The following is a 14,936-nucleotide window of genomic DNA, read 5'->3' as shown; positions in this document are numbered from 1 at the left end:
ATGGAAAACTTTGGAAGAGTAGTTGGGCTCAAAATTAACAAAGATAAAACAAAAATGTAAATTAAAAATTTGCCAAAAAAGCACACAGAGGAACTGGAAGAAAGTATAGGAATCAAATCAGTTAAAAAAGTTAAATACCTAGGAATCCGGCTATCAGTTAAATGCACCTCACTAAAAGAAGATAACTACCAAAAATTATTAAAAGATATTCAGAAAAATTTAACAAGATGGTCTAAATTACAAATATCCCTACTAGGTAGAATATCAGTAATTAAAATGAACGTACTCTCAAAGGTTATTTATTTATTTCAAACAGCCCCAATTAGGAATGAACAAAAAATTTATAATGAATTAGACAAATTGGCTCGGAAATTTATTTAGAAAGGGGAAAAAAATCTAGAATTAAATACAAACTCTTGCAAGCACTGTTTCCTCTAATGTGTAAAGTGCGCTGGGGCGCAAGCAAATACCAAACATGGCGCAGTGTTTTTCAAACCTGCGCAGTGGAGCCTGCATCATTTCTCCCCGCCGATAGCTGATCTGCCCCTCCCAAGCTGTTGGCAGGGGAGAAACCCCCAGCTTCTCCGGCTCTGTCTGGGAATGCCGTTGCACGCACCCACCTCCCCTGCGACCTCCCAAAGGCAGAAGATTGGGGTGGGGGCTGATGGAGGCCAGCCCACTCGTGCCGATCAATGCCGCGCCATGAGCTTTCTTGAGCGTTTGGATATGCAGAGGGCCAAGGGACGCCCTTCTGCTTCCCCTCAGCTTCCGCCGCATGCCCTGTATCACTTGCCCAGCGTAGGGCATTTCTTGTGGGGTTCCTGCCGGCATCACCCCCAGTTTGGATGGGGGTAGCTAGTCACCACCGGCATCCGAAATGGGGGTGCTGCCGGCAGGGACCCCACGAGAAACACCTGCCACTGGGCAAGTGACACAGGGCGCATGGCAGCAGCTGAGGAAAAGCAGGTGTGCGTCTGCGGTCTGTGTATCCAGACACTCGAGAAAGCCCATGGGGCGGCATTGATCGACGTGAGGGCTCCATCAGCCCCCACCCCAATTCTGCAGCCCAAGAGAAAAACAGAAATGAAAGTAAGAGAAATGAGAGCAAAAAGAGAGGAGAAACAAATGGTAGGGAGAAGTACACAGAAATGAGAGAGACCTGGAGGGAAAGAAAAAGAGAGGGAAAAGAGAGAGAGAGAGAAGTGGAGAGAAATAAAGAAAAGGGAAAAAGAGGGAGGGAAAGAGAGAAGTGGAAAGGAAGGAAGGAGGGAAAGAAGGAAGGAGAAATGGAGAGAACAAGGAAGGAAGGAAGGAGGAATGAAATGAATGGAGGGACAGAGGAAGGAAAGACTTTTTTGGGGGGTTAAATTTTTTTCTCTCAACATACATTCAAACAATACAGTGTGCCATCTAATTTTCCATGAATAAAATGCAGTATTTTGTTAGTAACTAATATCAATCATCAAAAAAGTTGCAAAAGGTTTTTTTTTCTAATTTTGTCATCCACTTACATTTTCTTTTAATTAAATTCCCTCCTTAATGTTCCTTCACAAAGTACAACACCAATTATATTTCTAACTTATTAACCATTATGCCAAAGTGCTTCCTTCTTTCTAAAAAAATTAGAGGGAACATTGTTTGCAAGATGCAAAAAATCAAGGAGGCATGCGTTTACCAAATTGGAAGTTATATTATCAAGCTGCTATAGCTATATGGTTAAAAGATTGGGTAACATTGGCAAATAAGAGATTTTTAATTATTGAGGGACATGATTTGCAGTATGGGTGGCATAAATATTTATGGAACAATGAAGAAAAAATACATAGATGCTTTAGAAATCACTATATTAGAGGTATATTAATTCAAAATTGGTTTCAAATCAAGAAAAACATCTATTTCCAGATTCCAAAATGGCTTTCACCCTTAGAAGCAATAATGCACCCAAATTTAACCCAGGTAAATAATACTATTACATATAAATAATTATTATCAGAACAGAATGAACTTAAATCAAGGACAAAGCTAACGGAAGAGGGTGTAACTGATGATTGGTGGCCCTATCTTCAGCTACAAAATAAATGCAAATCTGATTTGGGAAAATTTGGTTTTCAACCAAATGAACAAGAAATTGATAAAATTTTCACAGGCCTAGAGGGAAAAGCAATTTCAAAATTTTATAAATGTTTACTTAAAAATAAAATGGAGGAAGAGAGAGTTAAAGAGGTTATGATTAAATGGGCCCAAAATGTAGGCCATATGATTGATCTGAATAAATGGGAAACTCTTTGGAACTATAATTTGAAATTAACCATCTCTTCTGCTTACAAAGAAAACCTTTATAAAACTTTCTATCGTTGGCATCTTACACCAGTTAGACTGGCAAAAATTTATCAAGGAATATCTCCAAATTGTTGGAAGTGTAAAACGAGTTAGGTTAATATTTCCATATGTGGCTGATCTGTGGGGAAGCTAGACAATTTTGGAAAAAAATATGGAAGTGGATAAAAGAAATTACTGCAATAGAGATTAAATTTGAACCAGAAACACTCATATTTGGAATGGTTGATATGAATATTAAAAAAGATGATAAATACCTAATTATACATCTTATTACTGCTGCAAAAATTTGCTATACTCAAAACTGGAACCTACTAATTCACACATTATAAATAAAATAATGGAATTGGCTGAAATGAATAGGTTAACTATGCGTATTAAAGACAGAGAAGACACAGTCTTCTATAAAGTTTGGGACAAATGGTATAATTGGTTACAAAAAAGAAAAAGAATTGGAAACAACTAGTTTGTTCACATCGCAAAGGGGAAATATCTCAAAATAAAAATCAAAACCTTTTTTCTTTAACCCAGACATGCCATAATATACATAGATTAAAATTGGTTCAGCCTGAATCCTTATGAATTGTGCCCACCACCAGACAAACATTCATACCCCACCACCAAATTGGGGGTGTTTCTTGTATAAACCCTTTTAACCCAAGAGCAAAGTATCTATTTACATATTATAAAGTGATTCCAATTTGTTTCTTGTAGCTTGGTCTTGGATTCTACTCGCCATATATTGTCTTACCTTGTCCCATCGTCCCATCAGTTGTCGCAAATCAGTTTTATTAACCAAATTCATCCTTTTATCCATAATCTCAAATTGAATGTGGTCCACCATGTACCGGTACCAATTTTGCATTGTCCATTTTGTCACATCCTTCCAACCCAAGACTATTATCACCTGAGTGCTTTCTATCGCTGCTTGTTTTATTTCTCTAAATTCTCCAATCACTTTACTTTTGACTAATACTGCCATTTCTTTTGTAATTATCCATCGTATATTTAACATCCTATTAATATCCTCTTGCAATTTTTGCCAAAAATTCTGCACTACCAGGCATTCCCAAAAAATATGCATAAACACTCTTTTATCTTGGCACCCATGCCAACAAATACCCTTAACATTCTGATGAAAGTATGCAGATTGAACGGGTGTGTAATACCACTTATGTAAAATTTTCCTTCTCATTTCTCTAACTGTTGTATTCTTACTTTTCCCTATATTCTCCACTATATTTTTCATATCTTGCGCCTCTACTTGTATCTCACTTTGTCACCATTTCGTCAATCCTTGGATCACATACCCGTCTGACTTCACTAACATCTTATATATATATTACTTGCTTGCACCTTGGTACCCTCACTTTTTTGTCTTATTATTTTCTCTAACTCTATCTCCTCCATAAATAGTGCTTCTTTATTCTCCCTTTCATTCAGATATTTACATATTGCTTTTATTTGTAGCCATCTTCCCTTACCCAACCACCATTCTATACAATTTCTACTTGGCCTCCCATCCTTCTCATATAACTGTTCTATCTTAATTATCCCTCTTCCCTTCAACTCTCCTATAACCCTATTTAGATTTGTTTCATTATCTCTATTTATTACATATAGCGATGACAGTTTTGATTTATATAATCCTATTTTCCCCTGCCATTTTTTCCAGATTTCCATAGTCCCTTTCATGGGACCTATTAATTTGTCTAAGTTGCTCCTATTCCACCTTATAAAAATTAATTCTCTATTCTTCATCCCATTTATCTCTTTTTCCAATTTCACCCATTTATTTTTGAATAATTGCAGCTGCATTAATCTTTCAATTTGAAATGCTTCTCTATACAACTCCAAACAAGGAATTCCTCATCCACCCTCTTTTTCATCCGCTATTAACCACTTTTTCCTTATTCTCGTTCTCTTATCTTCTTCAACCCAATAATTAAGTTTTTTTATCCCACTCCCTAAACGTGGATGCTAATAAACCCCCTGGCAATACCTGAAACAGGTACATCATTTTGGGAACTATCATCATTTTTAATGCTCTTATTTTAGCCATTCTCCTTCATTTTTCTCTTTCCGGCTCCTCATCTGTTTCAACATTTTTCTCCATATTTGTCTATAATTCACCTCCTCGATTTCCACTGGGTTTCTCAATAACCAAATTCCCAAATATTTAATTTTCTTTAATCCTAACTTCAACCCTGATTTTTTCCTAATTTCTATCTGCTCTCTCAGACCTGTATTTAACCACATAATATCTGATTTTTCCATATTGACTGAAAATCCTGATTCCTGTTTAAACTCTTGCAAAATATTTCTTATGCCTTTAATCATCTCCATTGGGGTCCGGGTCAGTATAATTGCATCATCTGCAAATAGGTTTAGTTTCATTTCTAATTCCCCTATTTTATATCCTACCCAAGTATTATCTTGTCTTATCTTATTAGCTAATGTCACTATTGCTATTACAAATAACATTGGAGATAAAGGGCATCCCTGCTTGGTGCCATTTTGTATTTTAATTCTCTGTGTTCTTTGTCCATTCACCCTTATAAACGCTTCATTCCCTTTATAAATCTCTTTTATAATTCCACAAAATTTGTCCCCCATATTTAATTCCTTACATAGTTTGTATAAATAGCTATGGTTAACTTTATCAAAAGCTTTATAAATGTCTAATTTCAAAATTCCCAATTTCCTTTTAGTAATGGTAGCATGATGCATCACATTTATTACATTTCTAATTGGTACACTTATCTTCCTACTCTTCACAAACCCATATTGATCCTCTTCAATTATTTTTGGTAGAATATTTTCGAGTCTATTTGCCAATATCTTCATAAATATTTTATAATCTTGATTTGCCAAACTGATAGGACGGTAGGACCCAGGCTCTCTTAAATCTTGATCAATCTTCAGGATGGTAACAATCTCTGAAGTCTTCTATGTCTGCGGAATATCATGAGTTAACAATATATTATTAAACAGTTTCCCCAAATGCGGCAACAGTTCATTCATATACGTTTTATAAAATTCTCCATCCGGGCCCGGTGCTTTGGCTTGTTTTAACCCTTTAATTACTCTAGCAATTTCGTTTTGTGTATTTTCTGCATTCAATATTTGTTTATCTTCTTCACTTACTATTTTTCCAATATTGAGGACTGCTAACTTAACCTGCTCCTCTTTATACAAATCCTCATAATATTTTCTCATTATCTTCTCTAGCTCTCCACTAAGGTCTCTCAGTGCTAATAGACATGATTTCCCCCCCCCTTCTTCAAATATCTTGCCATTTGTTGCAATGATTTTGTCCCCCAGCTCAATATTTTTGTCACATCGTCATACTCATCTAATTCCATTGGATCTCATCATGCACCTTCTAGTTTCCTTTTCAATTTCAATAGAATATTCCAATCCCTACTTAGTTAATCTCAGCTATTCTTGTATCAAATCTATTTCCCTTATCGTCCTCTCCCTTTCTCTACCCCACCTCTTTCTGATATCTACTTCCATACATATGCATTGTCCCCTCATATAAGCCTTACATGCATCCCAAACAATTGATTGTTGAATATCGCCCACATAATTAATTCTAAAATATTCACATAACTCTGTCTGCAATTTATCTTTATCTCGTTCACTAGAAGTTACAACTGCATTATATCTCCAAATTCTTTGATTAAATTCCTGACCTATTTCCAATTCTGCCTTTAGTGGGGCATGATCTGACAACCAAATACTTTTTATATCTACTTTTTTAACTTGTATATTGCCCACCCTATTCATTAATATATAGTCAATGCAACTAAATGAATGATATCTTGCTGAATAGTGTTATGCCGGCGTGTGCCACCTGCCCTTAATTACAGGTTAATTAATCCAAGCAGACACACACACACAATAGAATGCAAGTAAATGTTCTTTATCAACAGAACAGAAGAAAAAACTCCCTTTTAAACTTCAAAGGGATTTCTTGTACAAACACGGCACACTTTAAAGACAATCAAAGAACGAAGTCTAATAATAAATCCAATTACTAACCCAGTAACTGGGAATTGGCTCACAGCTACTGTTGTCCACATGAGGGTAAACACTCACAATGAATTATAGTCCAGAGTCCGGGAATTCAAACAAAGTCTTGAATATAATCAGGAAACAGCAAGTCACGGTCTTGACGAACTATGATCAGATAATCTTCTACAACGGCCAAGCCAGCACGCTGCTATTTTATCAGCAGCTCTAATTACTGGAGCCCCACCCAACCACAGGAGGCCTCCCTTATATCCTGTAATATGTCTTAAGTTGTTATCTCCTATGCATAGCTTTACGCATGCGTGAGTCTGTCATACGTTACTCATCTGAATCCAACGAATCCTACAAAGATAAGGAAGATTGATCTCCTCCTGGGCTGTCAGCCAAGCCCCCCTCTTCCATCACACCCACACTTCCTTCGTCATTGGATAATTCAGTAGTTAACTCTATCCGGAGCAAAACAGGCCCGTGACATGTGGATGTTTCCCCCACATTCACCTCCACATTCCTTGAGGCAGGAGCTGCGCCAGAGCTAACCACAACAAATAGTAAGCACCTCTATTTGGTATATCTGCATGGAGATCCACCATATTAAGTCTATTTAAATGTAACATCCTGCTATTTCCGATCCCATTTGTTAATTGCATATTGATATCTCCTGCCAAAAACGTTGTGCCCTCCATAAAGTTATCCAACTTCCTCTTTGTTTTTATTATAAAATTGTTTCGTTTTAGCATTCGGGGTATAAATTGCCACCAGTGTCAATTTCTTTTGATTAATTTTCTCTTTAAAACAAACAACCACCTCCCTTCTCCATCTTTCTGAACTCCAACCTTCTCAAATAGAACCCTCTGATGAATAAGAATCGTCGTACCTCTACTATTTTGCATTCCTCGAGATTCATATACTCATTTCCAATTTCTATCATTAACCAATTTATCCCTTCCTCCCCGTCTTTTATGTGTTTCTGTCAAAATCATAATATCCACCTTGTTTTGCTTAGCCATCTTCAATATCCTGTAATGTTTCAAATCCGATCCCAAATCATTCGCATTTAAAAACATTATAGTACATTCACTCATAATATACAAAAATAACCCTTTTCCCCTCTTGTTTTGATCTTGGTTTACTTATTTTCCCATTCCTCACCCGAATCACTCCCCCACAAGTGCCTCTCCCCTTGCTCCCCCTAACAGGAAGGGGGAAGGACAAGAAAAAACCATGTCCAATCATGAGGCACTTCTACTGATTATGGTCTTACGCTGCTGAGCTCCACTTGCAACCACTTTTTAATATAATTAGAGAAAAAAATCCCCTCCCACCCTGCTTTATCCACTTGAATAAAACCTTCTTTTACTTTTTTTACTTCTTTTACTTTTTTTCCCATCTCCCCCCAACAAGAATAAAAATTAACAATAATTTCCAGAAACATCTCCAAGAGGGGACAGCAAAGTCAGTTTCAACTCTTCACTTCTTCACTTTCTTCTCACGCTGGGCTCTTGTTCTTCTCTGCTCCCTAATGGCCTCCACCTACCCCATCAACTCCTTCAACTGCTCCTCCCTTTGCCTTTCCTCCTCATCTGGGGTACTGCAACTGCTGAAATAATCTTCTCGTCCTTCTGCTCCTTGTGACTCTCCAACTGCTCCGCTCTCCCCTTCTTCTGCTCCTTGTGCTCCGCTTTCTCCAAACTCAATACCCAGTTGGTTCAATAGTGCCTTTTCCTCCTCCAATGATCATGCTCTACACATCTTATTTTCCTGGAACACCAAAATGGCAGCTGGAAAACCCCAGGTAAACTTTTTTCCACTTTGATATAGACAGCTTGAAATTGGGCGTAAAGCAGCTCTTGCTCTCAAAGTTTCCCAGGAGAGATCTCTAAGAACTCGTTTCCATCTTGATTAAGGCCAGCCCAACTTTTCAAATACTTATAGATCATATCAGCTTTCTTATCACTGGCCAAGGCCATAACAATGTCTCTTTGCCTCTCCCGGTTTCTACGTGGAATGCCCCAATGTACACGCACTCTGTCATCAAAAACAACTTGGGCACCCTGCGCTTTCATCCAACCAAGAATTGCTTCAGCTAATTTCAAGCCTGGAGCAAAATCTGGTTTAAAACCACACAGACGTAAATTTCTTCTCCTTTGATGGTCTTCCAAATTGGCAAGTCTATAATTCAATTGCTTACAAATCTCATCCTGACTTTTAACTTGTTGCTCTAAATTCTGAATTTTTTCAGCTGACTCATCTGCTCCTTTTTTAACTGTTTTAATATCTAAGGAAAGATTTTCCAACACAGGTTCCACTCGCAGAAATCTTTGTTCAAAACCACCAACAATCGGAAGCAATTTATCCCATTTCATTTCAAGATCTATTGTACTCACTTCATGATAGCAAAAGAAGATCCATCTTCCCTTAAAACCACAAATCTTAGATTATCTTTGAACTTGTGTAATTGCTCTACACCTCTGCTTATCTTCAAGTAAAATTTATGATGTTTTGAAGGAGATTTTCCACTTTGTTCAATAAATCATATCGGAGCTCGCATAGGTGCATCTAGAAATGTCTGTGACGCATGTGTAATCCCCGGCGGGGGCTCACGGCACAGTGGAAAGGCAAGCCAATGGAACTCCCGCTCATGGTGGAGCAGACAGACCACTTGTGCTAGTGTCAGGGAGCGACATGGCAGGGGCTGACGGCACAGTGGGAGCTCACAGCATGGTGGAGGGGCAAGCTGATGGAGCTGCTATGGGCAGGCCACTCATGGTGGTGCCGGAGAGTGGTGCAGTGGGGGCTGATGGTGTGGCGGAGGCTGGCAGTGTGGTGGGGGCTGGCGGCATGGTGGGGGCTAGAACCGCAGCAGGGACTGGTGGCACAGTCAGGGCCCTGGTGGCATGGTGGGGGCTAGCAGTGTGGCAGGGGCTGATGGTGTGGCAGGGGCTGGTGGCATGGCAAGAACTAGTGGTGTGATGGGGGCTGGCAGTATGGTGGGGGCTGGTGGTGAGGTGGGGGCTAGTGGCACTGTGGGGGCTGGTGGCACAGCGGGGACTTGCTGTGCGGTGGAGGGGAGGGTGGAGCCGAGAGTCGGCAGCTCTTACCTTGTTTTGCCTGTCACATCAATGCATCTGGCAGCTCTTCTGTACAGTTTTTGGGCCTTGAAATCCTGGAAATCGTGCACACGCATCTTTGCGCAAGATTTGGCTTCTGCATATGTGCAGAAATGGAATCATTTGCTGGGGATGGGTGTGTGCCAGGCATGGGTGCATGCCAGGCACGGGTGCATGCCGGGCATATGCACAGGTGCACACTCTCAGTGCATTCTGGTTGGGCTGGGAATGGTAGCCTACCCCTGCCAAGATCCCTCATGCGCATTTAATGAACTGCACATTTGATTATCAAATATGTGGGCAAAACCAGGAAGTGATCTCATTCAAGGAGATTCATTACCATGGAATTGGCACCCTCCATTATATTCGTAACCTAAGGACTACCTGTATAGCACATGAAAGTGCAAAACCTTTTAGTTATATATGTGATATCAGTTAAAGAATCTAAGCTGTTTACAATTACCACATCAGTAATACAAAACAGTCACTATGCTGAAACCTAAAGAATCATGCTAAAAAAAAATAAATCTCAGAATATTTTAATGTCATTTTTACTATTATGCTTCTTAATATAATACAACTTAATAAAGTTATTCCAGATAAGTGGCAGACCAGTCATAGCTAATTATATACTTGAGTTTTGTATATTATTGAGAAATACTGTAGATGATCTTAGAAGCCTATGTCTTAGAAGAACTTGAACGATTAAAGATAAATCAGCAATATGCAACAAGCGCAGCACAACAATAATGGGGGACTTTAACTACCCACACATTAACTGGAAAACAAACTCAGCACCAAGTGGAAAGTCTGACAGTTTTCTCACCAGCCTCGCCGATAACTTTCTAACTCAAAAAGTGGAAACAGGAACCAGAGGGACTGCAATACTAGACCTACTTTTAACAAACAGGGAAGAAATGATAGAGGGAATAGAAGGAGAAGGGACGCTAGGTGAGAGTGACCATATCATCCTAAAATTCAACATTGTGCAATCACTAACTACAACACCCAACTCAATTACAGTCCCAGACTTCAGAAAAGCAGACTTTAACAGAGGGAACCTAAAGAATAAACCCTGGAAGGAACTTCTAAAGAGTAAATCCACACAGGAAGCCTGGGAAGCCCTAAAGAACACTATCACTGGGGCCCAAAACAATTCAATCCCCATGAAAAAGAAAAGCAGAAAAACTAAAATGAAACCAGCATGGCTAAACAAGGACCTTGCAGACAACGTAAAAGAAAAAAAAAGCCAAATATAATAAATGGAAAGAAGGACTCATAACCTAGATAGAATATCAGCAAACAGCCAGAACCTACAAGCAAAACATAAGAACAGCAAAAGCTCAACATGAACAGCACCTCGCAATGAAAATTAACAACAATAAAAAAAGCTTCTTCCACCACATAAACAACAAGAAAAAAATTAAGGAAACAGTCACCCTACTAAAAAACAAAGATGGTAACAAAATCACCGACAACAGAGACAAAGCACAGCTGCTCAATGCCTACTTTACATCAGTCTTCACACATAAAGGAACCACCAACCAACCAAAAACCTAACTGCAACTAACAGCCCCACAGACAAAGCTACCATTAGGGACTCCCTGCGGGAGCTCAACAAGTTCAAATCACTAAGACCTGACGGACTCCACCCCAGAGTCCTAAAAGAACTGGCAGACACCATAGTGGAACCTCTTCTCCTCATCTACCAAAAATCTTGGGCCACTGGAGACCTACCAGATGACTGGAAACGAGCGAACGTAGTTTCCATCCACAAAAAAGGTAAAAAGACGGATCCAAGCAACTACAGACCTATCAGCCTGACTTCAATACCTGGAAAAATACTGGAGAAAATAATAAAAAAAACAGCTTTGCCACTGCCTGGAAACAAACAAGATAATATCTAACAGCCAACACGGGTTTGTCAGAAACAAATCATGCCAAACCAATCTCATATCCTTTTTCAACACCATAACCAAATCAGTAGACCAACGCAACATGGTGGACCTCATTTACTTAGACTTCAGCAAAGCTTTTGACAAAGTCAACCACTATCCCCTAAACAACAAATTTTTAAAAAGCGGAGTAGACTACAACACTTGCAGATGGATTAATAGTTGGCTGACCAACTGCACCCAACGAGTTGTCCTCAACGGTTCCAAATCCACATGGAAGAACATAGACAGTGGGGTACCACAGGGTTCTGTCCTGGGCCCTGTGCTCTTCAACATTTTCATCAATGACTTGGACGAGGGAATAGAAGGGCAACTGATCAAATTCGCAGACGACACCAAGCTGGTGGGGGTAGCCAATGTCCTAGAAGACAGGATAAAATTACAGAAAGACCTAGACAGATTAACACAGTGGGCCCATACCAACAAAATGATGTTTAACATCGACAAGAGCAAAGTCCTTCACCTAGGCAGAAAAAACCCTGGACACACATGCAACCTGGGAGAAACCCCTCTTAGCAGTAGCGACTGCGAAAGAGACCTTGGAGTCTTGGTGGATAATCAACTAAACATGAGCCAACAATGTGCAGCAGCAGCTAAGAAAGCCAACACAATCCTAAGCTGCATCAATAGGGGAATACACTCCAAGACCAGGGAAGTCTTAATACCACTCTACTACGCCCTGGTCCGACCACACCTGGAGTACTGTATTCAGTTCTGGTCACCACACTTCAAAAGAGACATTGAAACTCTGGAGAAGGTGCAACCAAGATGATTAAGGGACTGGAAACCAAGACTTACAAAGTGAGACTGAGGGAACTGGGCATGGATAGCCTAGAGAAAAGGCGGGCCAGAGCGGATATGATAGCAGTCTACAAGTATACGAAGGGATGTCACAGAGAGGAGGGGATCACTTTATTCTCCAGGGCACCAGAGGGCCGGACGAGGAACAACGGCTGGAAGCTGACCAAGAAGAGATTCAACATGGAGATAAGGAGGAACTTCCTGACGGTCAGAGCGATCAACCAATGGAACAACCTACCAGTGGATGTTGTGAACTTCAACACTCTGGACATTTTTAAGAGAAGATTGAACTGCCACTTGACTGGTGTGCTATAGGGTTCCTGCTTGAGCAGGGGGTTGAACTTGATGGCCTTCATGGTCCCTTTCAACTCTAACAGTAAGTAAGTAAGTAAGTAAGTAAGTAAGTAAGTAAGTAAGTAAGTAAGTAAACAAACAAACAAACAAACAAACAAACAAACAAACAAGGCAATGGGTCCAGATGGCATCCACCCCAGAGTTCTTAAAGAACTCAGATTTTTCATTGCTACTCTCCTGTCTGCGGAGAGGGGCGGCATACAAATCCAATAAATAATAATAATAATAATAATAATAATAATAATAATAATAATAATAATAATAATAATTTGTTTAACCAATCCCTGTTAATAGGAGATGTTCCTGAGGATTGGAGAATGGCCAGTGTTGTGCCTATCCACAAGAAGGGCAGTAGAGAAGAAGCTGGTAACTATAGGCCAGTTAGCTTGACATCAGTTGTAGTTAAAATGATGGAGACTCTACTCAAAAATGGGATAAATCAGCACCTAAAAAACAATAACTTATTGGACCCAAATCAGCATGGCTTTCCTGAAGGCAAATCATGTCAGACTAATCTCATTGATTTCTTTGACTATGTCACAAAGATGTTGGATGAAGGTCGTGCCGTTGATATTGCCTATCTGGACTTCAGCAAAGCCTTTGATATGGTTCCACATAAAGAGCTGATAGATAAATTAGTGAAGATTGGACTTAATCCCTGGATAGTTCACTGGATTTGCAGCTGCTAACTACAGGCTAGACATCAGACATCTGACATCAGAGAGTTGCTGTTAATGATGAGTATTCTGAGCAGAGACAGGTTACAAGTGGTGTGCCACAAGGGTCTGTTCTGGGTCCTATTCTTTTTAATATGTTTGTGAGTGACATAGGAGAAGGTTTGGTAGGGAAGGTTTGCCTGTTTGCCGATGACTCTAAAGTGTGCAATAGGGTTGATATTCCTGGAGGCATCTGTAATATGGTAAATGATTTAGCTTTACTAGATAAATGGTCAAAGCAATGGAAACTGCAGTTTAATGTTTCCAAATGTAAAATAATGCACTTGGGGAAAAGGAATCCTCAATCTGAGTATTGTATTGGCAGTTCTGTGTTAGCAAAAACTTCAGAAGAGAAGGATTTAGGGGTAGTGATTTCTGACAGTCTCAAAATGAATGAGCAGTGTGGTCGGGCGGTAGGAAAAGCAAGTAGGATGCTTGGCTGCATAGCTAGAGGTATAACAAGCAGGAAGATGGAGATTTTGATCCCGCAATATAGAGCGCTGGTGAGACCACATTTGGAATACTCTGTTCAGTTCTGGAGACCACACCTACAAAAAGATATTGACAAAATTGAACGGGTCTAAAGACGGGCTACAAGAATGGTGGAAGGTCTTAAGCATAAAACATATCAGGAAAGACTTAATGAACTCAATCTGTATAGTTTGGAGGACAGAAGGAAAAGGGGGGACATGATCAAAATATTTAAATATGTTAAAGGGTTAAATAAGGTTCAGGAGGGAAGTGTTTTTAATAGGAAAGTGAACAGAAGAATAAGGGGACACAATCTGAAGTTAGTTGGGGGAAAGATCAAAAACAACATGAGAAAATATTATTTTACTGAAAGAGTAGTAAATCCTTAGAACAAACTTCCAGCAGACGTGGTTGGTAAATCCACAGTAACTGAATTTAAACATGCCTGGGATAAACATATATCCATCCTAAGATAAAATACAGGAAATAGTATAAGGGCAGACTAGATGGACCATGAGGTCTTTTTCTGCCGTCAGTCTTCTATGTTTCTATGTTGTTTCTATGTTGTTTCTATGTTGTTTCTATGTTGTTTCTATGTTTCTATGAAGTTTCTATGTTTCTATGATGTTTCTATGATATAAATTTGTAATTAGAAGTGAAGAGTAGCTAACTTTACAATTCAACGAACCAGTATGATTTTTCACGGATATATACTTGCATAGCAATAAAGTTATTAACAATTTCATACAAAATATGTAAGTAACTTTTATATAAGCTTATAATTATAAACCTTTTGGAGAAAATCCAATTTTCTGCAACTGTATTGTTAATTTGGTTATAGGAGCTCTTGTTATGTAGTAGTTAAGTGCAGTATTGCGGGCAAACTCTGCCCATAGTCTGGAATTCAATTGTGAGGTGGTTCAAGGTTGACTCAGCTCTCTATCCTTCCAAGGTGAATAAATGAGGACCCAGATTGTAAAATGCTATTGGGTGGTGTATAAGCCTAAATGCTACACTATTTTGGACATTTGGGGGCTTGGAATGCTACAAGAAAGGCCTACTAAAGCAATAAATGGATGGAAAGAAGATTTTATACAGGATTTTAATCCAGTTGCACTATCATTATTATTACTGAAACGTAGTTGATGTTTGAAAAT

General features: G+C 39.2%; 1 protein-coding gene across 2 annotated transcripts in view; it reads right to left on the bottom strand.

The window, feature by feature from the left end:
- PCYT1B (phosphate cytidylyltransferase 1B, choline) overlaps positions 1 to 14,936 on the bottom strand; it is a 191,761-nt gene that overhangs the window by 84,747 nt on the left and 92,078 nt on the right. The window lies entirely within an intron of this gene.

This window comes from Erythrolamprus reginae, chromosome 4, assembly GCF_031021105.1.
Source record: "Erythrolamprus reginae isolate rEryReg1 chromosome 4, rEryReg1.hap1, whole genome shotgun sequence".
Lineage (NCBI taxonomy): Eukaryota > Metazoa > Chordata > Lepidosauria > Squamata > Dipsadidae > Erythrolamprus > Erythrolamprus reginae.
Note: the sequence above shows the minus strand (reverse complement) of the source record. Positions and strands in the feature narration are given on the sequence as shown.